This window comes from Balaenoptera borealis (assembly GCF_965194805.1).
Source record: "Balaenoptera borealis genome assembly, chromosome: 12".
NCBI classification, from domain to species: Eukaryota; Metazoa; Chordata; class Mammalia; order Artiodactyla; family Balaenopteridae; genus Balaenoptera; species Balaenoptera borealis.
The window spans coordinates 57566963-57594707 of NC_138869.1; the positions used below are offsets into that span (position 1 = coordinate 57566963).

Below are 27745 nucleotides of genomic sequence, written 5' to 3' on the forward strand. Positions count from 1 at the left end.
TTTCACAATATATACATATATGAAATCATTATGTTTTACACCTAAAATTAATACATTGGTATATGGTAATCATTTCTCAATTGAAAAAAACAAAAGAACCCGGGGCAGGGGGGGAAATTAATAACCAGGGGAAAAAAAAAACAAAACAAAAACCAATCCAAAACAAATATAAAAGGCATTTAGATTAATCATACAATTACTCTTTTCCATTACAGTAAATAACCAAAAAAAGAACTGTATCTATTAATCTTTTGTTTCACCTTCTTATTGAGCAATTTTAGCATGGTCTTTCTTAGCTCTTTGTTCCATCTACATAGAAACCCACCACAGCCGTGCATTTTATTCTCCTTTCTTCCTGAGATCCCCTCAAACCTGAAATTCATTCTTGAAGCCTTCTCTAATACTCCATCCTCCCCTCCCCAGTCCACTTGAATTTGTGCTTTGAAAACATCACGTTGGAACCTCTATTCTAATTTACCTGACAGTGGAATATTTTTTTCTTAAGTGACTTTTGTATCCTTGAAGGTATCATATAGTTCCTGGCACTTCACTTATGAGGGTCAATTAATTCTTTCTGGCATACTAGTAATGAGTAGTAACACTGACTTAAATTTTGGCTTCTATTTCCTTCTTCATTAAATGCAAGCAATTGTGTGCACAAAAGCTGTCTTCAATTTTAGCATGTCCAATTTACATATTTAAAAAATTTAAATAGCTGGGGAGGATGTTATAGATGAAACAAGATGGACCATAAATTGAAAACTGTTGAAGCTGGGTGATGTATACACATTCGGAGGTTCATTACAGTATTAACTCTACTTTTGCTTATGTTAGAAATTTTCCACGATACTGCACGTGTGTATGTGTGTGTGTATATAGAGCTTACATATACATGCACACATATCTATATATGCAATTATAATACTTACATATACATAGATAATCTACATAATTATATATATGTGTAATACATATTGTTAAAAATTAATAAACTTCTATTATATAGAGTTGGGAGACCAGAAAGGGGAGCTCTCATGCCCTGCAAGGACGGCAGAGCCCAACAGAAGGAAGAAAGGTTCCTCTTCTTCCCTGGCAAGGACTCAGCAGCCAATGAAAAGCCATAGACTCTGTTTAGCCCCTCCAACTTCCTTTTCCTCTCTATAAAATGGCATGCTGGGACTTGCACATGGCCTGCTGTGGTTGCAGATCCTGAATTGCAATTCTCTGCTGATCCCAAATAAACCCATTTTTGCTGAAGAAATATCTGGCAGTCTATTTGTTTCTAGTCAATTATATGTAAACTTTATTATGGAAAATTTCACACATACACACACACTCATACATAAAATTTACAGTTTTCCTCAAGTAAAACTAGGTGAATTGACTGAGAAATGATGTATTAAAGGTTAGGAGACATCAAAATAAAACTGAAATAAAAGAGAAACAGAAGTGGTAAAATAATATCTAACTCAGTCTGAGAAAACTACCAGATTTTACATATACTTTTATTAATATTGTCAGAACAACGTTTGGTATTTTAAATTCAATAAAATGATTTGTTTTGAAACAAGTGTGAAAAAAAGGTGCTAATTATTGAATACTCTGTATAGTAGATACATGTGGTTCATTGTGGTCTTCTCTACTTTTGGTTTATTTGTTTTTCATAAAAGTTTTTAAAAAAATAAATGAACGCCTTCCCCCAAATTCTCTCAACCCAATTTCTAGAGCCAACCTGAAATTCCAATAGTGTGTGTAAGAATGACTTATTAAGCAGACAAAATAATTCTCACATGAACTTTTTCATTCTAAAAGGGGCATATAAATAATTTTACTGCTTTCCAGTAACAAGCAAACTGCTTCAAGATGTAAGGAGAAACTGGGGATCACAGGAAAATGTGAGTTTTAAATCTGATAGCCATATTACAAATTAAAAGAGGTCTTAGAGACCCACCTTTACAAAGAAGCTAAGATATATAACTTTAGTTTTCTTCTGCAATGTATATTCCTAAGACCTCCGTGTCCTTTGGCTATTCAAAGACACCGCCATTTTATAATGGCCTTTCCAGATATCTATAAGAGACAAATGAAAAGTGACAAGATTACAAGAGTAAAACGCTTGCTTCTGAAAGCCACACACTTGTTTGTTTTTAATCCTTATAAATTCCGTAGTATTAATTCTTCTTCATCCCAAGAAACCCTTCAAAAGCTAAGAAAAGTCTATGTGCTTGAAACAACCTCTTAAAGTAGCAAGATGAGATTAAATTATGGAAGCCCATTTATGGAAAAATGGTTATACCTCTTGGGTTCTAGTAGAGATTAGCACAATACTTGAATTCAGAACATTACAGCTTAAATAGAACTTTACGGCTTATTCAACATATACGATATTGTTTCCTTAGGAAAACAAACACTCAGTACCAACCCATTTGTAAACCAGGCCCGCCCTTCTGAACAAGGAGGGAAAGTGCTGCCTCTGAGTTTTCCTTCTACTTATCTTGTTGGAGACCTGACCACTTCATACATTTCGATTTAGGTTTGTTATTTCACCTTATGTTATACTGAAACACTTAATGTACACTCAAAAACAATAACGAAATCTCACGATTATGTACTGAAGCAAAATACCACAATATATACCCTTAAAGGTTAAAAAAATTTTATACCTCAGCTCTAAAGTTAACGAAAGGCTTTTCTATCTTCAAGAGGAAACTTTTGAGGTGGGAAAGGGTTTTGTATGTTTAATTAACATTTCCAGTTCTCTATAAAAATATGGCACTGTATCAGAAAAAATATTAATTGGAAGATGTCTAAGAATAAGTAGAATAGTATATTCTTAGCCTTAAAGCTATGACCAACCTGAAGTCATCTAAGACCCCTGTGACTAGCTTTTGTAACAGAATATATGGTATGTGTAGAATATGAGCTAGAAAAGCTGAGAAATAAAGGTCTCAATTTATAGCTAAGAAGTAAAGATAGAGAAAGTTCCAGCCTAAAGAAATGGGCTAAGGCAGTGCTAAAAGTAAAACACAAGCAAGTCTCCCAAGGGCCAGTTCTGTCCTCCTTTTCCCTAAACCATTACTTCTCTAAAACTATCTACCAAATGCATATAAATATAATTAAACCTTTAACTAAAGTTTGCTAATTGACATTTTCCAGGGCCTATGTCATTGCTTTTTTGTAAGACTGGCATCAAAATGACTGTCTCAAAATAAGTGCTTGCTGTAATAATCCCTACTCTTTTCACTTTTATATTAAATTCTTATACAGATTCAAGATTAACACACTTTTAGATGAACACAGTAGAAACCTCAGAAATTTAGAAACCAGGCTTTACAGAAATAGATTCAAATTAGGAAACAATAGAAAAAGACTGCTTTTGGCAATGAAAGAGCAAGATAAACACAGAGGGGATGGTAGACAAACATGTCCCACACCCCACAAATGTTCAGTGCACAAATCTAATTTCCATAAGACAACACAAGTCTAGTTTAGCTTTGCCTTCGCAAATAAAATCTATAAAGCAGAAGAATAAATCAGAAACAACGGAGGAAACAAACAAAGGAAAGGCAAGCAGCTTTGCTCCATGATGGTGATAAAGAACAGCAAATATAAGTAGCAAAGAAGGGAAGGAGAGGAAAGAGATAGGGCAAAAGGGGAGAGAGGAAGTAGAGCTCTGTATCAAGTACTACCACATCTCAACATTCCCCTTAAGGTCAAAGCCTTGAATCATCCCACTATTTTAATTTGCTTTGTGGTGAAATACCAGGTTAACTGAAGTTTCATTCAAAAATAAGGATATGTGAGGGCTCATAGTTGTCTCCTATGAATAGAGAACCTATGTCAATTTGACAGCACGTCTTTCAAAGCCTCCCCAAAATTCTTGTCTGTCAAGACATTATAATATGTGCCTCTAAGGATAGCTATTCTACATTGAACATTAGTATGGTTTTCATTTTTAAAAGGTAGTAATCATTTACCATTTAAAAAAAAAAAATTCTAAGCAACTAATGTGTCCCAGGTTTCCATTCAGCACTAGAAAGAGAGCAGTGAAAAAGACAGGCAAAGTCACTCTCTCCTGGAGCTTAAGTACAATAAACACAAACCAGATAACTATAGGTTGAAGCAACAGCTTTGGAAGACACTAAAGGGATGGGATAAAAGAGTGAAATAGGAAGAAGGGGAGGAAGGGGTAAGGATGGCTTTAAGCAAGGTATAAATGAAGTCTTCTAACATTTGTGAGACCTTAAGGATGGGAGCAGCCAACCATTCCAAGAGGTGGGGAGACCTGCCCCTAGGTAAAGAAACTAGCAGTGCAAAGACCTTGAGATAGGAGAGGTTAGTGTGTTTAAGGAGAGAAAGGGGTCCAACAGGGGGAGTAGTAAAGAGATGCCATTTTTAGCACTATTTATTTAAATGCAATTATTCTTTCTTAAAAAAATTTATTTCTTTCTTTTCAGCTGCGTTGGGTCTTCGTTGCTGCACGCGGGCTTTCTCTAGTTGCAGCGAGCGGGGGCTACCCTTCGTTGTGGTGCACGGGCTTCTCATTGCAGTGGCTTCTCTTGTTGTGGAGCACGGGCTCTAGGAGCCTGGGCTTCAGTTGTTGTGGCACACGGGCTTAGCTGCTCCGCAGCATATGGGATCTTCCCGGACCAGGGCTCAAACCCGTGTGCCCTGCAATGGCAGGCGGATTCTTAACCACTGCGCCACCAGGGAAGCCCATAAGTATAATTATTCTTTAAAAAAATTGTTAACAGTTGTCAGGTACTGTGCTAAGAATAGCTGTTATTTAATCATCACAAAAAAAGAAACCTTTGAGGTAGGATACTATGCCCAATCTATCAGACTAAAGCACAGAGATGTTAAATACTTATCCAAAGTCATACAGCCATTAAGTAGCCAAGATGGGATTTGAACCAAGCAGCTCTGACTCCAGTGCCCACATTCTTGAGCATGATCACAAGATGATTCCAAACAGCAAGAGAGTAATAAATGCCAGTAATAATTTGCATCACCTTCCGGGCACTGTGAACCTTAAAAGTGGATCTTAAATCATTCCCTGTACCTCAGATTCCAAAGAACTCCTCTCATACTACTTTTCTGACAGGAGTGGGGTATACATTTTGAAGCGAGTAGAATATATACTTTTGAAGGGAAGAGGGTACCATCCCATTTAATCCACACTTATCTGTATATTAGGCTCTTGTGTAAACTCTCATTTGAAGAAAGGGTTCAAGAGGTAAAACAAGTGTTTAAAAAACACTGGCATATGTTTAAAATTATATAAGCAAAACCATTAGCATAGTTCTCTTAAGATGTTTTAAGATGCAACTTTGAACCTTGAAGCTTTTGCTTTCTTAAGTTACTTTGGAAACAAAAGGACAGAGAAGTCCAATATCCTTCTGACTATATCATTTCAGATTTCAACTCTGTGGTACAGATATTACCTTTTAAACAACCATAGCCTGAATAGTCACTACCTTGAATGTTGCAATCATTCTGCCAGAGAAGAGAATTTTGGAGGTTTAAGCACAACGAATTTTCAGGTGGAAAGAAATACACATCATTTACACTCTTGATTCATTGGCTAGTACTAGTCACGTGGCCCCACCCATGCGCTGAGAAAAGAGGGAAACCAGATACTGGTGAATAGCACTATCAGCTACCATATATGTCATGCTATTTTGTAGATGAAGCAAAATTCATTAGTCTGTATAGTATGATCGTACTTATGCCAAAAACCTTAAAGGTTATGTGTGCATGTACGCTTACATAAATTTCAAAAACTGTGTATCCTTTGAAGAAATCCTAGCAGAATATATAACAAGCGGTTAATAGATTATGCCTCATTCTTTGATTTTTTAAACAATGAGCAATTTTTAACAAAAAAAGAAGAAAAAAAAGCAAAACCAAAAAGGCTAGGCAAAGAAAAAAAAAATCATAGCCAGAAAACTTCATTAAGTACTGCATGACCAAAACTAACAACCATCACTACTACCTTCAATCTTCACACAAAGCCTATAAAATGCTTTTTTACCAAATCCTCCAACAACTATTAACTATTACTCTCACAAAGGAGATACAAAGCAAGTGGTCCCCATCTCTGCCTCATATTTCTCCCCTTCTTGGCACCTTTCTCATATTTAATATATTAACCAATTCAACCACCACTGTCAAGCTCCAGATAACCACCCTTACCAGTAAGCTAAAATTTCTAATCTTTACTCCCTCAAAGTTTATTTCTCATCTTATAAACGTATGTGTAAACCTGGGTAAACTTCCTTTTCAAAAAAGACTTGAAATCCCTCCTTCCACTTCTACCCAGTACAGGTTTGCTTTACCCAAACCAGTCTTCCCATCATAGACAAGTTTGCCACATAAATGTTAAAGAACTATTTTGGGAGAATGTCTCATGATAACATGACACTGATGTCTGTTATCATTTGCATATTCAATGTCTCAGAAAGGAGAAAGGATGGGAAAAAAGCTTTTCTCATGCAGAAATTTTCCTTCATGCTTTTAAAACTCTGTTTACAAAGTATAAAGAGGGAACTAGGAATTTCTATTTGATCTTAAAAGACCAGTTCACTTTTATAATATACCTGTTATACATGGATCAAAAATATATCTGATAGAAAACAAAGTCTCAGTTCTCATGAAAAGAATGCAAGACAGACTTGTTAATAGGTTGCATCTATTGTCCATTATTGCAGCATCTTTCAAGAGATGTATACAACTTTCAGTATTAATTATCACCACAATCATCTATCCGTATTTTGATTTGAACAAATTACTTATGACACTTAAAGTGTAACAATTTATTTTGAATATCTTCCTCTTTCTCCTGTTATGAAGTATTTTCTAATTCCACAGGACTTTCAAATATAGTTGTTTCTCTTCCTTTAATGAATTTAAAAATCACAATTTACTCTTTATCCCATTTTTTCCTTAAATCTTTAAATAGTCTGGTTACTGACAAGTGAGAAAATTATTCATACAACCATTTCAGAAATGAAGTCTATGAGACTTACTTAATCTGTCTTAAGAAGTCATTCTCCCTCTCTTCCTGAGGAAAAAATGTCCAAAATGTGTAGGGGTGGGTAATTTTAGCTCCTTTTGACTTTCACTCTTAGATTATTCAAGGAATATATTACACTACCGCAAAGTAGAGTCTCTACCCTAAATGAAACAAGGGAAGCTCATCTTCTCCATTACATACTTCTAATACTTAACTACTTCAATTAGTCTCTTTTCTCTCTTGCATTAGTCTAGGTCTTCTATAAGAGAAAAAGACTTTTCCTGTTTCCTCAAATATAGTAGTAAAAACTGCAATATGGGGCTTCCCTGGTGGCGCAGTGGTTGAGAGTCTGCCTGCCAATGCAGGGGACACGGGTTCGAGCCCTGGTCTGGGAAGATCCCACATGCCGCGGAGCAGCTGGGCCCGTGAGCCACGATTACTGAGCCTGCGCGTCTGGAGCCTGTGCTCCGCAACAAGAGAGGCCGCGATGGTGAGAGGCCTGCGCATCGCGATGAAGAGTGGTCCCCACTTGCCACAGCTGGAGAAAGCCCTCGCGCAGAAACGAGGACCCAACACAGTCATAAATAAATTAAAAAAAAAACAAAAAAAACTGCAATATGAAAACATAAGAAAAGCACTGTCTTCTAAAAAAGATATTGGCTTTATGGAAAAGATCTATTTTTCTAACTTCAGAGTTCTACATTGCTTCCTAAGGAACCCTGTTTAACTATCATCAGCTTTATTAGAGTAAGAAAATCTATGCTAAGCTATGAAGCTTGATCTGTCCTAAGGGAGACCATCTGTACACCAAAATTCCAAATGAGACACCACCCCTCACCAAAGGCAAGCATCTCAAGGTTTATACTGTAATTTCTGTCCCTGAAACTAACCTCTGTCCATTTTTTTTCCCTTCTCATTTATACTGACTTTTCTGCTCTATTTCATGCTTTAGAATTAGTAGGATAGTGTTAATAAAAATTTTTAGACTTACCCTCACAAATATCTCAGGATATGTATTAGTTCTTTCAAGATAAATTTGCTACATTCAATCTGTTTAGATTATGATCCAACAAATAAATTCCTGAAAACTCAAATTCTCAGAAAGAATCACGGAGTTTCCTCTGCGACATCTCCATGACAGATACCTGATTTGCTCTCTTTGAGAGAAAGGACGGTATCTCCACACGAACATTGTGAACTGTGCTGTGCCTTCATTTGGAAACCTAGAGATTTTTATACCTCAGGGCAACATATAGGGACAGGTGAGTGGTATGCTTTCCTTTTGTAAAATGGGAGATGCATGACTGTGCAATTAGAGATGGGGAAAGAGAATCAGTATGATGCCTGGACCTCAGTTTTAAGAAAAAGTACATAAAGTAGCTAAGAACCTGACAACTGATTCTCTTCCAAGTGCCCATTTCCCTAAGTCCTTTAGATGAAAAAAATTTTTTGTGTACCATATACATTTGATTTTCTTGGTCACTATGCTCCAAAGATTGATGTCAAGAGCCTGACTGATGCCAGACTCTTTTCATTGCTACCTCTCCTCTTTCCCTCGTCCATTCCCTGAACTTTGACTACCATGGATTATTCCTAAGTACACAATTCCTTTTCCTATATTCTAAATCCTCATATTGAACAGCCCACCAGAATAGCTGCTGAGATGTCTTCATGGGCACATCATACTCAACATACCTAAAACTGAACTCATTTTTACTCTGCTCTCCACTAGTAAAGTTGCTCACTATCTTAAAAATTTTACCATTATCACAGAGAATCATCTTAGACTACTCACTCCCTAAACCCAGCTCCTAAAATTTCCCAATAAGAAGTCCTTTTCATATTCTATCTAGACTATTTCACTTGTCTCTTTACTGACTTCTTACCACCTCCCAATCCATCCTCCACACAATTCTCTCTTAAATGAACTATTAACCATACTAATCCTTCACTGTTTCCCAAAATCTATAGGACAAAGTCCTGATGTTTTTGAGACTCCCTTCCCTATCCCCACCCTGAAATGTCTCCTCCCTACTTCTTTTTCACCTCATATATTCCAAACTTTTTTTCCTTAAATATATACTATTCATGCTTTTTCATACTTCTATACCTTTGCACAAGCTGTTCTTGTTTCCTGAAGAGCAAATCCTCTTCCATATCCTCCCACACTTACCCTTCAGGACCTAACTCAAAAGACACTTCCTCCTAAATCTTAACTATCCTTTTCAGCTAAGGGCTGGCACTCCCTCCGTTATGCCTCTACTGGATATTGCACTTTGCATTTTACCTCTCTCCAACCAACATACTAAATAGCATAAATTTACCTATTAGGCTCCATCGTAAGTGAACAGTAACAAAATTAACAAACAGTGAACATTTAATAAGTGCTTATTATGAATTATATACTGTTCTAAGTACTTTTATTTGTATTAGTTCATTTAATCTTTGTGGTAACTTATTGAGACAGGTACTATTGTCATCCCCAATTTATAAACGAGAAATCAACTGCAAAGAGGTTAACTTTGCTGAAAGTCACTCAACTAATGAATAGCAAAGCCAGGCGTCACACAATTTGGTCTCTAGGCAAAGATGAATGAATAGATCTTCCTACCCCTACCACCAAGCACCCAGCATATAGTAAGTTCAATAAATGTTAAAGCACCTCTGAACATTTTATATATGATCCAATTTTAAAACATTTTCCCACGAATGTCCCCTGGGTAAGGTGATTTAATGCTAGTGTGAAGTTATGAGTTGTGTAAAATGTTTTAACTCCCACTCCAAGGTAAACTATTCTTTCTATAGAAATATACCATTCAGGTAGAAGGAAATAAAAATAGTGTAACTGGTTTAATCAAACTTTCATTGTGTGAACACTCCATAGTCAATGCTATTTCGGTCCCTCTTCATGTTCTGGCCTCTAAAGTCTTTCATCCATCCTTTGTATCACCCACAAAACCATTCAGTATTATATACAGAAATGAAAAACATCTGCTACAGCCAAATTAACTTCTGCTCCACTTATTTTTTAAATTCATCTGAATAAGGGTTTAACTCCCACAATTATCAATCTCCATACTTGACCTGGCCCTATCCTATCCCTATTTACATTATATCCTTTCTCATTATATCCTGGCCATAGGGGCCTTATTTTCCTTCAGCATGCCAAACTTGTTCTTGCTTGGAGAGATGGTCTTAATTCAGATCTTCACAGGGCTAGCTAACTCCTTGTCATCCTGGTCTTAGCTTAAATATCACCTCAAAAGGGCCTCATTCACTTCCCTCTCTAAAGTGATAGGCCCACAGCCACATCCCGGACACTAGCTAGCATGTTACTTTATTTTTTCTTTTTATTTGTTTACATTTTGCTTGCCAGAAAATAAGCTCCATTACAACAGAGACCCCGTATATATTCCAAACACTTGGTACAGTGCCTGGCACATATTCAATAGTTATCACACAGTAAATATTTGTTAGGTAATTTGAACATCGAAGGTACCATTTAGTACTAAAAGCATTTGCTCTACTATAATTCAGATATGCAATCAAAGCCTATGGGCGGAGGGGGGGGAAAAATCAATGCTTTTCCAAGTTCTAAGATCTGTAAGACGCCTTAACTTATCACCATTTTGTTCCACAAAAATACATAATAAAATAAAAGTAACACAGAAAGATAAAAGACAAGAGAAATATAGATTAAAAAATTCAAGACTAGGTAAAAACATACCAAAATGTAAGTCATAAGGGCCTACAAGTTCAACTTCAAATCTGACTTCATTTCCCATCAGTCAAAGCCAAATAGGATAGACCTAGAGTCTGTCATACAGGGTGAAGTAAGTCAGAAAGAGAAAAACAAATACCGTATGCTAACACATATATATGGAATCTAAGGGAAAATAAAGGTCATGAAGAACCTAGTGGCAAGACGGGAATAAAGACACAGACCTACTAGAGAATGGACTTGAGGATATGGGGAGGGGGAGGGGTAAGATGTGACAGGGTGAGAGAGTGGCATAGACATATATACACTACCAAATGTAAAATAGATAGCTAGTGGGAAGCAGCCGCATAGCACAGGGAGATCAGCTCTGTGCTTTGTGACCACTTAGAGGGGTGGGATAGGGAGGGTGGGAGGGAGGTAGACGCAAGAGGGAAGAGATACGGGAACATATGTATATGTATAACTGATTCACTTTGTTATAAAGCAGAAACTAACACACCATTGTAAAGCAATTATACTCCAATAAAGATGTTAAAAAATAAATAAAACATCCTAAAAAAAAAGCCAAATAGGAGAGGCATGAGTAACATAACTCTCAACAGAAAGGATAAAAAACGTCATTTCCTCAATCAAATTAAATTTTGATCGAACGTATATCAATATGACAATGTTTTTGAACTAAAATAGAATACAGATATCAAAATGCAGTAACTCTAACATGAATTTTCTTAAAACATGAAGCTTATCCTAATTAATTTTTTGCAAGAATCATGCTATTTTATCTTTTTATAGGTTATTATAGCTAGGTACCACCTCAAGGATAAGAGTAACAAGATTAGAAACAGGAGAGTCAGGACAATAAATTAACAAGTGACAGAATATGCATGTAGCCACAGATTTAGATTTTGACATTCCTGAACATCTTGCCAAGAAGTATATATTTTCCTGCAAAAAAATGGTGTTATAATTGAGAAAAAGCATTTCTGACCAGAGAAAAATCAGGTTTACTAATGGAAGTATTTCTTTTTCATCATTCTTACACCTATATCTGGGATGGTTTAGAATGCAGAAGCAAAGAGGACAGTCTGTAGAACCCAGTAATTATGATTTAGTTGTGCAACCAAAAAGGTAAGAAAAACAGTAAAAACAATGAAGAAATGAAGGGAACCACCAGACATATAAAATATTACATTTTCACAGTGTTCACTACAGGTGAACACTCAATACAGAGTAATTTCTTGCCAACTTAGAGCTGGTTATGTTTCTGAAAAGTTGGCAAAACCATCAGCTGGCAATGAAAAATAACCTCATAAAAAAAGGAGGGAAAGGCGGGGTTTTTAATCATTCTGGATGACAGCCTCTGAGAATCTGATGAAAATATGGATTCTCTCACCAGAAGAATGTGCATAAAAATTCTGCAGAATTTTGAATTTATTTTTAGAAGACCCCCAACATATAAGTCACAATAGAAAGGCATTTCTTTCCAGCACTGAAAAACCTACTCTGAGTTATCTTCTTCAAGAGTTCAGAAAAACTACACCTGTGATCTACCAGTTTTGGGAAATCGAGAGTACACTTATTTTTCAAGTTTCTGACTCAGCCATTAAATCGTTTAAAATTTACTGTTATTTTCATCGAGGAAAAAAATAACACCATGACTACAAGGGATAGCACCAGTTAGGCAAAGTGCTATGTAACCACCTGGTTCTTTTTCAAATTACTGTGGTGCTTAAGGGCTTTTTGTATCAAAACAGTAAAAAAAATAGTGTCTCCATTCTTTGCTTCATCTCAAAAAATTAAAGAGAGGTGGCAAAAAGAGGAGAAAAAAGAATAAATATTTAGTTTTCATTTGTTTAAGAGGAATATAATAAACTTCACATTTACAAAAAAGATCTGATTTTTAAATTTTGGTATATAAATAAAGCACTGTGCTATCTCAAACTGTGGTTGGCAAAGATATAGTTGGAGCGAGATTACTCCACCAACACTTAAAACAGATGTCTTTTGTGCATCCTAGAAAAGAAAAAACTAGAAGCTACATAAAGAAAAAACACTGATTACAAGATTCTGAAATAATACAAATATTTTTCTTGAAAAATGCAACCATGAAACGTGGATACCAACTTATGAATAAACTATAGTTCACAAATAACTTTTCACTCAGAGCCAATAAGCCTGGGCATTATGCATACAAGCACACAATTCTAAGAACCAGAGGCAAACTTGGTCCCTGACCTCAGGAAGCTGACAATCTTTGACAATCTTACAGGACGGATAGTCAACAAGCAAATACAATCAGAGAAAAGAACACATAGGATACTAAAGGACATCTGACATTTTTTTCATTTTTAAAATCTGAAGTATAATTTAATGCATTAAAATACACTGATGTTATGTTTGATTCAATGAGTTCTGACAATTTTATAATCTCATCAACCATAACTATCACCCAAAACCATCACTGCAGAAAGTTCCCACAGCACCTTTAAAGTCATTTCCCCCTCCCACTTTCTGAGTTCTTTCATCACAGATTAATTTTGCTTGTTCTCAGATTTCATATAAATGGATATTTTATTTTCTATAGGTGTCTGGCTTCTTCCACTCAACATAATGTTTCTTATATTTATTCTTGTAGCAGCAGTTTGTTCCTTTTTTCTTGCTGAGTGGTATTCCATTTTATGAATACTACAACTCATTCTCCTATTGAAGAACATATGGGTTGTTGCCATTTGAGGCAATAATTAATAAGGCTATAACATAGTTTTCATAATGCTAATAGAAAATAAAGCTAGATCAAGTTTTGTGATGGCAAGAATATACTAAAAGGAGAGAAAGAAAAGCAACCTAGGAAGAATATTTTAAAAAGTTGAGTAAGACCTAAAGAGATACTTGGTGTTTCATTAAGTCTATTAGATGCTCTTGTGGTATGCACCTTCACAGCATTTGTCATTCTTAACTGTTTCAAATCTGTCTCCCCCATTAGACTAGAATCATGTCTATCTGGGTTCACACCATTGTATCCACAGCACCTGGCAAATAGGTAACATTCAGAGATGGGAAAGATTTTTATTAAGGGTATTTGTATTCGTTTTCTATGGCTGTGTAACAAATTACAACAAACTCGATGGCTTAAAACAACATATATCATTATCTCATGGTTTCAGGGGTCAAGAGTCCAGGCACAGCTTAACTGGATCCCCTGCTTAGTGTCTCACAAGGCTGCAATCAAGGGGTTACGAGGGTTGGACTCTCATTTGGACTCAATTAGGGAAAGAATTCACTTCCAAGCTCACTTAGATTGCTGGCAGAATTCATTTCCTTGAGGACCCTGGTTTCTTGCTGGCAGTTCTTTGGAGCCTCATAAGGGTCTGCCTGCAGTTCCTTGCCACATGGACTTCTCCAACATGGCTGCTTAGTACTTCATAATGCCAACAAGGAGAGTCTCTGGTGTGAGTCCAGTAGTAAGATAAAAATCTTATATAACATTAACATAATCATGGAAGCTACATCCCAACCACCCTAGACTCTGTCCACCACTCTATTCTTCAAAGACTATCAATAGATAAGCTCTTTCAAAAATAATTCATTCTGTGAAAAGATTCACAGTCAATTATAATTCTAAGAGTTTTTTTTTGCAAAGTGTAGCATAAGATTTTACAAAATTGGCTGGGTTAACACGTATTCACCTCATAAATGAGAAGGCAACCAGTGCCACCAACAGAAATGATCAATTATGGATGCCAAATGTAAGCGTAAGAGAATCGAGAAATAAAGGAAAGGAACAGAATTTCACAGAGATAATAAAAGTGAAAACCAAAGTGTTAGAACACCAATGATTACATCCAGGATTAAAGGTTTTCTGTTCCTTCTCTTTTCCTTTAACTTGTCTAAGAACTTTCAGGCTACACAAGGTACCAGATCTACATAAATCCCACTAGTTAGGAGACTACATATATACCCAAAATTCACACTAAAGGGAATAGAAAACAACCAAGGCAAGGGAAAAGTACAAAGCAGCAGCTCAAGCTGGCATTTCAATCTACCTTTTATTATTCCTGCCATCTAGTGGCAGGATCAAAAACAAAAGCATGCCACAATGACATGCTAATAAATAAGTACATGAGAGGAAAAAACCCGAATTTATTAAATTATTAAAATGAACACTCTAAATCCAATCCTACCATGTGATACATATAAACACTGTTTATATAATCGTATTAAACACAGCCAATTTTATAACAAACTATGGAAACTCATATGTGAGGATATATTCAAGCCTAATACGATTATAGAGATTCATATCAATATTTAAGCAACAACAGCACAACAATAAAATTTCAAAGGATTACTAATGATACAGAATAAAGAAGTCATTTTTCACTATTTTATTATTACTAAGTCAATTCTGAAGTTTGAAAAGACCCACAGATGCAGACTGACCACTACCACACCATCAAATCATGACTCATTTATGTAAAAGCAGTTGCTACTGGGTTGTAAGACAACTCTCACTAACCTCCCTGGCTCTTACAGCTGATGGGTGGGTCATTTTGACTCCGAGGTCTTCCATAAGCAGAGAGCATGCTGTATGTATCAGATGGACAAACTACCTGCTTCTCTACTCCTGAGCAACACATGGAAAAAAAACAAGGGTTGTTCAAAAGCTGGAAATGTCCTGCAGAACTTCTCTGTACCATCTCACTTAAGGTGAAATGCATTACAAATCAAAAAGATATCAGATCTCATAAGAACACACAGAGCAAACTACTTTCAAACACATATCCATATTTTAGTTCTCTCTCAACTTCTGCCTTAACTGGCAATGACAGCTATCAGTTTTCTTAAGTATCCATTTGAAAAAGGAGTATGTTGTGCTTTATAAAGGACACTTAATAAACTGAAAAAAAGGAAACAATGATGAGAAGCTGGCACCAAAAAATTATATCAAAGTAGTATCTAAATGCCATTTAAAAAATCTAAAAAAAAATTTCTAGGGTCACATATAAAAGAGTGTATTTGATAAATTAAAATTATCCAATGATATTTTTTGCTCAGTTAAATACAATAGACTGAAATCTAAAAAACCTACACAAGAGAGGCAGATGCACACGCCTTCGTGTATTCTTTCTCCCTATAAAGCGCACGTGTGCACACACACACACACATACGTGTATGTGTAATATGCATTTTAGTCAGGCACACATTCATATATAATTGCAACAAGATCTCCAACAAATGTTATATATATAAACATGTTGATTTACATTTATTTATTGTTATTAGATACTATCTAACATTGCCATTATATAATTATTATGTAATATACTATATAAATAAGATTTCCAGCTAATAAGCATTTGATATATAAATATGTATTATAATACATATATTTAAGTCAAGACACATATTCATATACTACAGAAATAAGATTTCCAACTAACAAGCACTATCTATAGTAATAATATCCCATGACCCATAATTTGCTGTGATTAAAGAACCAAAGTGGTTTTGGTCAACTAATAAATTCAAGAGCTAAGCAAACATTCAGGGGGAAAGCAACACCAAGAGACTAAAATAAAACGGCCACTCAAAATAAGCAATGTATACAGGCCTTCTCCGGAGATCTTAATTTTTAAGACCTAAGGGAAGGCATATTCATAAGCCATACTGCAATGTTAAAATCTGACAAATTTCCAAGTACTGAAGAGCTGGGTGTCAAAATACTCAACTTAGTCACCAAGACAAATCGGGGTGATGGTATAAATGAGCAGATACTTGTTTACTTATGAAAAAATATATACGCTCCCATTATAATGTGGATATACTCGATGTTCACAATGCAGTAATTCTTTCAAACCTGCAAGCCTGTCAGTCCTAGCTGTAGCTCTGTGACTTTGAGAAAGTCACTTAGTATCATTAGGCCTCAGGTTCCTCATCTATCAAATAAAGCAACTAGATCAGTCTTTCCCAAACTGCAATGCACTCAACACTAATTAAAAAAAAAAAGCTACAGTGATTCCTAAATTAAACATGTAAACACTATATTAAATAAAATCAATATTGTGTTCAAGAACTTCTCAGCTTTTAACATGCTAATGTGTATTGTAAATAAGTGGATGGGGTATTCAGTTTTTTCCAAATTTAAATTATCATAGGTTATTTAGTTTTGAACTACAATTCCTGGGATATGTGTTCTGCAGAATACACTTTGGGTAAGCACTCTAACAAATAATTTCTATGTTCTCTTCTAGGTATGAAGTTCATTCTACATTCCAGAGGGGGGGAAAAGTGATCCAGTTTACCTAGTTTTAGTCACCCCATTTTCAAACAAAGTGTCAGCAAACATACTCAAGCAGTTATGAAAGAATAAAAGGAGAGTGATTCAATTTTCTCCTCCCTTTTGACCCACATTTCAGGCTTGAGGAAGAGGTGCTAGGAAATAGTGAACTATAAGAAAGTTTTAGTATCCTTCACATATCAAAGGTAATTTTATTAATTTCTATAAACTAATAACATGTATTGAGCTCCTCAGAGAATAGAATGTTTTTGGTATACTTTTATTTTTAAAATGTGTTTATTCTGAGAATTACAAATGTTGCAAATGCATTTATTGAATTTTAAATGAACTTAATTTTTTCCCTCTTTTCTACAAATGGTGTTGTACTATACTCAACCTGGTGGAATCTAGCTTTACACTTTTTGCCAAATTATGTGACACCTATACTTTATCATGGGAACATTACAGCAAATGTTATACGTCAGTTTACTTCTTGAGGAAGGGTAACTAATTCTCATGCAGGACACTGGAATTGGAAGAATATGGGGCTGGGAAAAATAAAAATGAATGAGAGGCTCAGTCCTGTGATGGCTGGTATCACTGGTGGAAAAAAAGATTTCTGCCTCAAAGTCCAAAGATGCTCTGAATTCCACTATATGTCAAAAATCCCTCCAGTTAAGTACAACTACTATTATCACTTTCATTTCCGCGTTTGAATCTTGGACCCAAGAAACCTGAAGTGACATGAAAATAAGCCATGCTGCCTGAAGCATTGTTTTTACACTTGAGAGCTGTACTGAGGTGTCTGTCTTCAACATATAGAACTGTAATGATCAGAAACTATACTTGTACAAATAACAATTTTCCTAAATTTGAGGGTTGGGAAGAAGTGTCTACAAGTTTATTTCTGTATACTGTGCATTTGCTCTGGCATGAGAGAAAGCTGCCTCATTTTATTCAGTCTTACATTGTAGAATTCAGAATTGCTCTGTGGCATTTTCAGTTTTAAAGCAACTCAGCTGCGCTTGATGCATGCCTACAGTGTTCTTTTTAAAGTACATATGGCAAATATTTGAATATTAGTTGTGAATCTCTAGCTTTATTAGAATTCCTATTAAACATTCTGACCACAATGAATCTTAATTTTCATGATAAACTTTGTAAGTAGGGTTAGTCAAGGAAATCTCCAATATCAGCCAATTCCTTTCCGCTGTGTTCTGAGAACTCCAGCAAACCCTCAAAGTGAGAGACTAAGTGCAGAACTAGTTTGGCTATCAACACAAGTGTTTGAAATGTACTGGCAGATCGTGAATGAATGATCCAACTGAATAATTTAGAGGAAGAAAAGTGAGGACTGGGGAAGGCAGCAAGACTAGAGAACTTGGACCTGAATGTACTGGTTCCAGCTCCGTCACTCTGGCATCACCAGGCCTGTTTCCTAACAAAGGCCAAACTTTATCTAAAACATTATAATTGACCATAAATGAATTTTAAAAACTTGTAAGTTTTTCCAAGCGTCAATCTTTTTTTTGGGGGGGGGGGTGTAACAAGCAGATTGATGCCATTTCATCATGCCATTTCCTAATTGTACATGTTTGCATATGCTATTCTTTATACCAAAAATATCCCCTGAGGCTGGCTGACTTCAAGGCCTACTTTCTTAACATACTAAGCAGTACTGACTCTTCTCATCTGTAAAATGGGGGTAATAAAATATCTATCTCACAGGACTGCTTAAGGACCAATAAGCCACAAAATGCAGTAAGATTTGCAACAACTTTAACCTAGACTTAGTATCACCTCTCCCTCACACACCAAAATACAAAACAACCCAGTAAAAAAACTGACCAAAGACATAACAGGTATTTTACAGAAGAGGAGATAAAAATGATAAATACACTGTGGTAGCCAGTCCCCTAAGATGGTCTGAAACAATTGTCCCTACTGGTATATACTGGCATCTTCTCCCTTGACTCAGAGATTGGCCTGGCAACTTCCTCTCTCAGGCCACTCTTTCTTAGCACCCAGCCACCATGCTGTGAGGCAGTCCTAGCAGCCCCCCGTGAAGGAGTCAAAAAAGAAAAAACCCAGCTGACCTCCCAATCAAGACTCCAAATGACTCTCAGCCGTCCACAGCCCAGCCATTCTAGCCCCAGCTGACTGCAGCCTGTTGAGCCTCCGATGACTACAACCATCCCAGCACCAAAGCTGAAGCAGAAGAACCTCCCACTCAACATACAGATTGCAAAATAATGAAATGCTGTTTTGTCACTAAGTTTTGGGTGGTGTTTTATATTTTTATAAACAACTGAAACATACTATGACAAAATTCCCAGGTATATACCCTAGCAAACATGTACACATATGCATCAGAATATATAGTTTTTAATGTTCACAGTAGCATTATTTATTCATAAAAGCAAAAAACAGGAAACCCAAATGTTAATCAACTAGAAAATGTATAAATGCAAGTCAGAGAAGCTTATATGTAGGATACTATTTTTTAAAGCTCCAAACAAAGCAAAACTTAGCAATATACTGTCTAGAAATACACACATGAACTGTTTTTTTTTTTTTCTCCAAAGGAAATGTTAAATAGAACTCAGGATAATTGTTTCCTAGTGCGAAGAGGAAAACGAGGAAGATAGGTTAGTCACTAATGAAGTGACTTATTTTTAACAACCTTCAAAAAATATCCTTATATTTAAAAAGATTTTAGTTGCGTCTCAAGTTCATTTTTCTACTTTGAACAAATGACTGGACTTTACACAGTTTTCTTTTTTTATTAATAAATTTATTTATTTATTTATTTTTGGCTGCGTTGGGTCTTTGTTGCTGCGCGTGGGCTTTCTCTAGTTGCTGTGAGTGGGGGCTGCTCTTCGTTGTGGTGTGCGGGCTTCTCATTGCAGTGGCTTCTCTTGTTGCGGAGCATGGCCTCTAGGCACGCGGGCTTCACTAGATGTGGCACGTGGGCTCAGCAGTTGTGGCTTGCGAGCTCCAGAGTGCAGGCTCAGTAGTTGTGGCACATGGGCTTAGTTGCTCCACAGCATGTGGGATCTTCGCGGACCAGGGATCGAACCCGTGTCCCCTGCATTGGCAGGCAGATTCTTAACCACTGCGCCACCAGGGAAGTCCCTTTACACAGTTTTCAGATTACAGTTCATCTGCTGCACATTGTTTCATTATCCTGTTCTTTCTAATGTCAGAAAGCTGCTTAGCATATTAAAACAAAAGTCTTCTTTAGCTAACTAGAATAAAAATATTAGGATTGAGATTAAACTTCCATGAAGCAAGTTCATTAAATTTAACATATTCAATATTTTAATTGTCAATTTATTCAACAAACCCTACTCACTATGACAGATTTTTTTAAAGGCACACTGATGGATGAAGGCTAAAAAAAAACATTTTTAAGCAAAAACATCTTGTGAGATCATTACAGCACATCAGGTTTAGGACTCACAGGAATGCTGCTATTATTACATGGAATAATACTATAATTAAAGAGCTGATTAGTCATTTTGTTAGACCTCAATCCATAGTAAAAGAAGATAAATATATATCTTGGTTTATTTAACTCTTAAGATCTACAATATTCAATGATCCTCCCAATGACTAGACATAGACAAAACTATTTCTACTGCAGACACTTTAATGGAGACAAGCAACTTACTTCATCCCTAGTGAGTAGTTTTATTTAGTATCCTTCAACCTCTTATGGTAAAGTTTAAATGAGATCAGAGCTGGGATGGCTTCCTAAAATGTTGCTTCATTTCCATATAAATTACCCATTATCATAAAGTTAAGAGCCAAGAAACTAAATGGATCATTAATCTAATTCCACCCAAACTCATCATTTGTATGATTTAGTATATTCTAACGAGTGCCTGTGTATACAATGATCATTTCTATTCTTCCACATTAAGATATTATTTCTCATGTTCAAACAAAATGCCAGCTTGTGAATTTTACTTCTGTTGCTGATATCTTTTTTCATTTATCATCTCAAAAGTTAACAACACTGGAACTTTTATCATTCATATGGTTATTGGATATTAACTTGTCTGTCTTTTCTTATTCAATGTTCCTTAACTAGTGAGTTGAAACTTGAGACAGAACTTTTACTCAAGAGTTGTTTGTATTTGGAAGAAATACTTCTGTAACTAAAATCTCCCTCCCTTAAAGTTCTTCCTAAGGTATCCATCTATCCAACTAGCCATCTCTCAATTGCTGATGGCAATCACTGATGCTCACATAAACTACTTCTATAAGCATTATCACCTCCTTTCTTCAACTCTTTTCTTCTTAAGATTAAAATGACACTTTTATTGAGAGCAAGATTTTGATGTTCACTATAAGAGGTTCACCATAGCAATTCCAGTGTGTGTGTAGGGGCTGGGGGTGGGTGGTGTTTTTCAACACCACCAAGCAATTCTCTGACACCATCTGCGTGTTCTACAATTCAACTGACACTATCTACCTGGAGAGAGCATCAGATCCCACAGGTTAAGGGCTCAGTCCTGCAAGACTGTGCACCCCATCAACTTCAGATGCCAATCACAAGTCCAGGTTGTCACCTGTGCTTCTAACCAACTGGCTACAGATGGGAGGTCCAAGAATCCCTTGGGTTGGATTAATATACTAATATACTAGCTCACAAAATTCAAAGAAATATTTCGTTAAGTAGATCACCGGTTTATTATAAAAGGGTAGAACTCAGGAACAGCCAGATGGAAGAGATGGTATGTGGGAAGGGGTGCGGAGCTTCCATGTCCTCTCCGAACCCACCACTCTTTCTCTCAATCTCCACATGTTCACCAACCTAGAAGCTCTCCAAACTCTGATCCTTTTGGTTTTTATGGAGACTCCATTACATAGTCATGATTGATTAAATTATTAGCCACTGGCGATTCCAGTGATTAAATCACCTCCAGCTCCTCTCCCCTCCCAGAAGTCAGGGGGTGGGACTGAAAGCTCCAACCCTCTAATAACCAGGGTTGGCTCCACTGGCAACCATCTCCGATCCTTAGGTGACCCAGGGACTTTCCAAAAGTCACTCATTAACGTAACAAAAGACACCTTTAAAGCTCTCAACATTTAGGAAACTCCAAGGGGATTTAGACCAAATATGTACTTCCTATTATAAATCACAACATCCCAACTAAACATATCATTTTCCCAACAGCACAGTCAAGTCCAAGGTTTATCAAGGTATTACACAATAAGCACTTCCTGTACTATTACTATCATCACCAAAACATAAAATGTGGTTATCATTAAGGATAAAGGATCCATGTATATAAATTGAACACTCACTAAGTTCCCAATATAATGTAGATATTCTGGGAAGAAAATTTTCTTAAGGATCTTCCGTTTGTCTTTCTATAGTAACAGTAACAATAAATTGCTGTTATTATTATTCATTAGAGGGGGAAATGAGCACCATATCACCACAACAGTATCTCACCAATTTAGGCAAAGAACGAATAATAACTTCTTCGTCTCCTTGAGTATTTTTACATTACACGTGATAAAATCTTCTTCAAAATGGCTCTGGCCTATTTAGTTAAATGAACAGTCATAAAATTTAACTGAAGTAAGTCTATTTTATACTGGGATTAATAAAACTTGTACCTATACCTCACGTAGTAAAGCAGATAAGCTATACTGGATTGTTATTTCTGAAAGAAGTATGCTGGGCATGTTTCCTAATAGTTAATACATTTCAGAAAAATATCCCTACTTCCCTGAAGAAGTCACACAAGAGGAATACTAGAGGTGTTAAAATAGCTTAAATCATTAAGTTGGACCATTATCCAAACAGAGCCTAATTCAAAGTTTCTCTCTGGCATGTATTACATGGGATTTGGGGGAGAAAGGGTAATAAGTATATCTTCCTCATGATACTTGATTTAAATTTTAAGTTTGAATTCTTTAGAAATATTGATTGACTACATTGGAAGTTTGAAGAAAGACAGTCCTAGATTTAAATTCTTCTTCAACTAATAATGAATTAACCATACAGTCTTTTATTTGTTCACAAACGAAATCAACTGTTATCCATTCAAGTAGCATGGGTTCCATACTAATGCACAGCAGAAAAATACCACCGAATTTGATCAAAATCATTCTGACCAACAGATAGAAATGCATTAGAAGCATTCATGTTTATTTCACTTAAGAACTGCTTTCTAATTAAAAGCCCATAAGCTGGAATCACGTTTCCAATAGTATCTTTAAATCACTTGCTAATATATAATGACAAACTCTCATATCCTAATAGATTCTAAGTTCCTACCTAAAGATCAATGACCTTTTACCATTCTCCGAATACAACTTTTTATCCCCTCAAGACAGTTTCTGAAAGGATCCTACTACTATCATACCTCTCCCATTCTTCCTGAAGACTAAGACAACTACTAAATCAATAGAGATAAAGATATTGAGATGGGCTGGGACCTGGGACCCTTTACTGCAGTGCTTGCACCTGGACAAACATCTCCCGGAGCAAAAGAATACAAAGAAACTGTAAGGGACTAAAAATAACCGTGTGCATGCTCAGTTGGGGCAAATTATGAACAACATGATACAAAACAGCCAAAACCCAACTGCCATTTCTGAGGTGCCAGCACCAAAAGCAGGTACTGAGAATGATCCCTGCACACAGCATCACCAAGGGGGTAGGAAGACCCCCTAAGCCACCCCTCTGGCCCGACCCACCAATCGCCCCTACCATCACCCCTAAGGGACCAGCTCGCCCCCGCTCAGGGAGCAAGCAAGGGATCCCGTTACTTATTTTTGCTCCCTCCTGCTGCAGCACAAGTCCCAATAAAGTCTTGCCTGAATTCCTCGTCTGGCCTTGTATCCGTATCTACTGATTAAAGAGGCCTCATATCAATTTATACTGATTGAAGAACCCAGGTCGCTAACAATATGGGAAAAGAACAGAAGTGGTGGCCAAAGAAGATTGGAAGAAAGCAACAGGAAAAACAACATTCAGAGAAAAGAAAGCTATTCAAGAGCCCATGATATCAACACAAACAAAATCACACACAACCCAGGGTCAACAGTCCTCTACAAAAATACCAATACATTAAACAGTCCAGTCTTAGGGTTTTCCTAAATTCCTGTAGTTCAGATCCCCTTTCAACACTCTCTTTCCTTCTTTCTTTCAAGAACTAACTACAGCAACTCTTTTCCTTACATAAATTTTAATACACATTCTTTAAAACGAACAATAGTTGGTAAAAGCTACAGTTTAAAATCCAGTAATTTTGCATTTATGATTATTTGATTATCATTTGGCTCTTGAAAGTGATGTCTCCTCCCCCCCCCCCCATCCCCAACCCTCTTCTTTGCAGCCTCAGTGTCTGTTGAAAGATTAAATCTCTCTGGTCAGTTAGTACCTTTAAAACACTTGTCAAGGTTATCTAGAGACCAGGTTGACTAGAGCTCAGTGTTCAACCATGAGACAATCTTTTTATCTCAAGTGAAGAGAAGGATGCCTTCTCTTTCTAACAGATACTTCCTTCCTGCTGCAAAAGAGCAGGCAACCTCCTCGGTGGGTGAGAAGCCTGGTTAATCAAATTATTGCTAAACCTTATTATCCACATACACTCAACAACTCTTTGATCAGTGAAGATGAATCTTAAAAACAATGATGAGCAAAAAAAGCAAGACACAAAAGCCACAAGTGCATTTTTCTAAAGTTTTTAAATAGGCAAAACTAAATTATATTATTTAGGAATGCACTCAGAATTATACCACCTAGGGGAAAAAGCAAGAATGTAATTATTGTAAAGTGTGTGGCGTGGAAGGGGATGGATTGAGAAAGTACACACCAAGAATTCTGAGGTCGTGGCAATTTTCTTGATGATGTGAGTGATGGTCACATGGGTGTTTATTTTATAATTAGTCATTACACTGTATATTAGGTTTAAATACTTTTCAGAATGTTTTATATTTCACCATAAGTGAAAAAATTTTTTAAAGGCTGAAACTGAACATCTTCTCACTGATAATAAAAAGCCTCTGTAGAATACATTTCTTTCCCCGTTTATGTAAATATTTAAGACATTTTCAAAGAATAACTCAAAAACAACAAGAGTGCTACCTTCCAATAACTCTGTACTCCATTATTTTTCCTGTGGATTACACAAGTAAGATCATATAATAATTTAGTTTAACAATAAAAACTTCTTAAATAGGGTGTACTTTTCTTTACAGGAGTTACTGGTGTTATAAGAATAAGCATGAACTGCTAAGACAGTAGATCTAAAAAGTTCTCATCACAAGAAAAAAAAATTGGGGGTAACTATGTTAAGGTGATAGATGTTAACTAGACTTACCCTGGTGATCATTTCAAAATGTATACAAATATTAAGTCATTATGTTGTATATCTGAAACTAATGTTATATGTCGACTCTACCTCAATTAAAAAAAAAAAAAGCATTATGGTCACAAGTGAGTTTCCAGGCATGATTCTTTTCACCAACTCCACTCATCTGGCCAGCAACAAACAATAATTTAAGCTGCACATATACCGGCACTTTAGAAATTAATTATGAATTACTATATTTTAATTTTTAAAATAGTATAGAAAACAGTATGTGCTGTAATATTATCTATCCATCTATCTATAGAAAGAGAGAGGAGTCCAATAATTTAAGTTTAAAAACCAAATTCTCTTGCAGTCATTTGCAGGTTGGAGAGTTTGCTAGATAACATTAAAAAAAAGAACACCCATAGTATGAAGAAAAATCTTTACCTGAGAATAGCTAATAAACCTTCAAGGCATGAAAAAGAAATTAAAAGGAAGCCCCAAAAGAAACATTACTAACTTGGTCATCAGCAAATCGCTAATACTTTACTAAGAGAAACAAAATTTCTTTATGTTTTATGCATTAATATTTCCCTTGGGATAAGAATGAAGAAAAAATTAAGAATGAAGGAAAAAAGTCAAAAAATAAAAGTTTGAAAAGTTAAACTACGGAAACTATTAACTCATGGAAATTACAGATAACTGATGCAGTTTTTAAAATCACTAGTTCTAAAGAAGTCAAACTTCACACAAAAGCTGTTTCCATGACTAAACTTGAATTGCCAACATCTCCCACACTGTCAGTTTAAAGTGAATGGTAGGGACTTCCCTGGTGGTCCAGTGGCTAAGACTTCTTGCTCCCAAGGTAGGGTGCCCGGGTTCGACCCCTGGTCAGGAAACTAGATCCCACAGGCCACAACTAAGAGTTTGCATGCCACAACCAAAGATCCCACATGCCACGGATTTGATGACCTAAGACCTGATGCAGCCAAATAAATAAATAAGTACTTTTTAAAAAAGTTATCTCTAAAAAAATAAATAAAGTGAATGGTAGACACTAACTTCCCCTCATCTTCTGAAGTAACAATTTTCAAACAACTTCTCAAAAACTTCCTCTAATGCAAACACAGGTGCAAAGAAAATAGAAAAGAATCTAGCCAAGCCACAACTGTACCACCTTAGAAAAAGTACTTCACCACTCTGGCAGTCAGCTTCTTCACCCAGAAAACAAGCCAATCCAACCAACATATACTCTAAAAGTACTTCAGACTATAGAATTCTGAGTCTACTCCAAAAGTTTAACTTCCACCCTATAATTCTCTTAACTCAAATGGCTTAATATTTCCAACCTCATTACTCTGAACTTTTTACGGACGAATGTAAATGAAAACAACATTCAGTTGGATTCAATCATCTTTCCCTCTCATTCAGCTATTCCCTTAAAAGCCCCTCTCTGAAAATTCCCTAGTCATTCAGGTATAACAACTTTAAGCCACCATCAACTCTTCTCTCTTCCCTACATCAAAACAAACAAAGTAATTAGCCATCATCCAACTAATGAGTGTGGTTAGCTAGAGCAGGGACTGTGCCCGGGGCATTCTGATAGGTCAACGTGTTAAGACTTAAATCAGGGCCGCTGATTAAAAAACATTAAATTAAATGGAAGACACGTTCATTTAAGCCTGCCTTGGAGGCAGAGAATGCAATAAAAAGGACAAGATTTTGTAGAACAGGTGGAGACATAGATTTTGGAGAACAGGTGGACCTGTATTATTCAATCCTTGAAAGGAATACTGAATTGAAATATTTTTTATCTACAGAAATAAAAGATGTTACCTGATCTCTTCAATTCTAGGATCTAAAATCAACTTATAAGACAAGGTAAAAACTAAGTATCTACCACTATTTAGAACATATGTTAAAGTTACCTTGCAATACTAAGTTCCAAAGAAAGAAAAAAAGTCACAGATGATATGGTCAACTTAGTGTACCAGCCACAATTTTCTAGAAATTTGTTTTCCTAAAAATAGTACAAACTTCTCCAACATAAAGACACCAACTTACATACAGGTTATACTCGAAAATATGTTTAAATGTCTTTCATTAAAAACTACGAAAGCACTTTTCCAAAGAAATAAAGCTCCAAATAGTAGTTAGGTTTCCTGGAATGTCTACAAATGCCAGTTAACCTACATTTATCAATACTAAAATATGAGAGCCTCAAGCAGTTGCTCCTATTTCTTCCAACCCTGACCTAACAAACTTTTTTTTTTTTAAATCTTATGGTATTGCCACTTTCTATCAATTTCTAAATCCTTGGAAATTATTCATGTAAGAAAAAGGTAAAGTAAGGACACAGAAACCTTCTCAGAAAAGAGTAAGAGGTTTAAAAACAAAAAATGTCCACCAGA

The 27745-nt window shown here is 36.0% G+C and overlaps 1 protein-coding gene, 1 long non-coding RNA gene and 1 pseudogene across 3 annotated transcripts in view; 2 read left to right on the plus strand and 1 right to left on the minus strand.

The window, feature by feature from the left end:
- The window catches only part of LOC309608528 (non-histone chromosomal protein HMG-14 pseudogene), a 37276-nt pseudogene extending 16236 nt beyond the window's left edge, over positions 1-21040 (plus strand). The window contains exon 1 of the transcript in view: positions 1-21040. This exon is cut by the window's left edge and continues 16236 nt beyond it. The product of the transcript in view is annotated as a non-histone chromosomal protein HMG-14 pseudogene (transcript).
- LOC309608562 overlaps positions 1-27745 on the plus strand; it is a 733071-nt gene that overhangs the window by 493002 nt on the left and 212324 nt on the right. The gene's annotated exons all lie outside the window — the stretch shown is intronic.
- STT3B (STT3 oligosaccharyltransferase complex catalytic subunit B) overlaps positions 1-27745 on the minus strand; it is a 99171-nt gene that overhangs the window by 65233 nt on the left and 6193 nt on the right. The gene's annotated exons all lie outside the window — the stretch shown is intronic.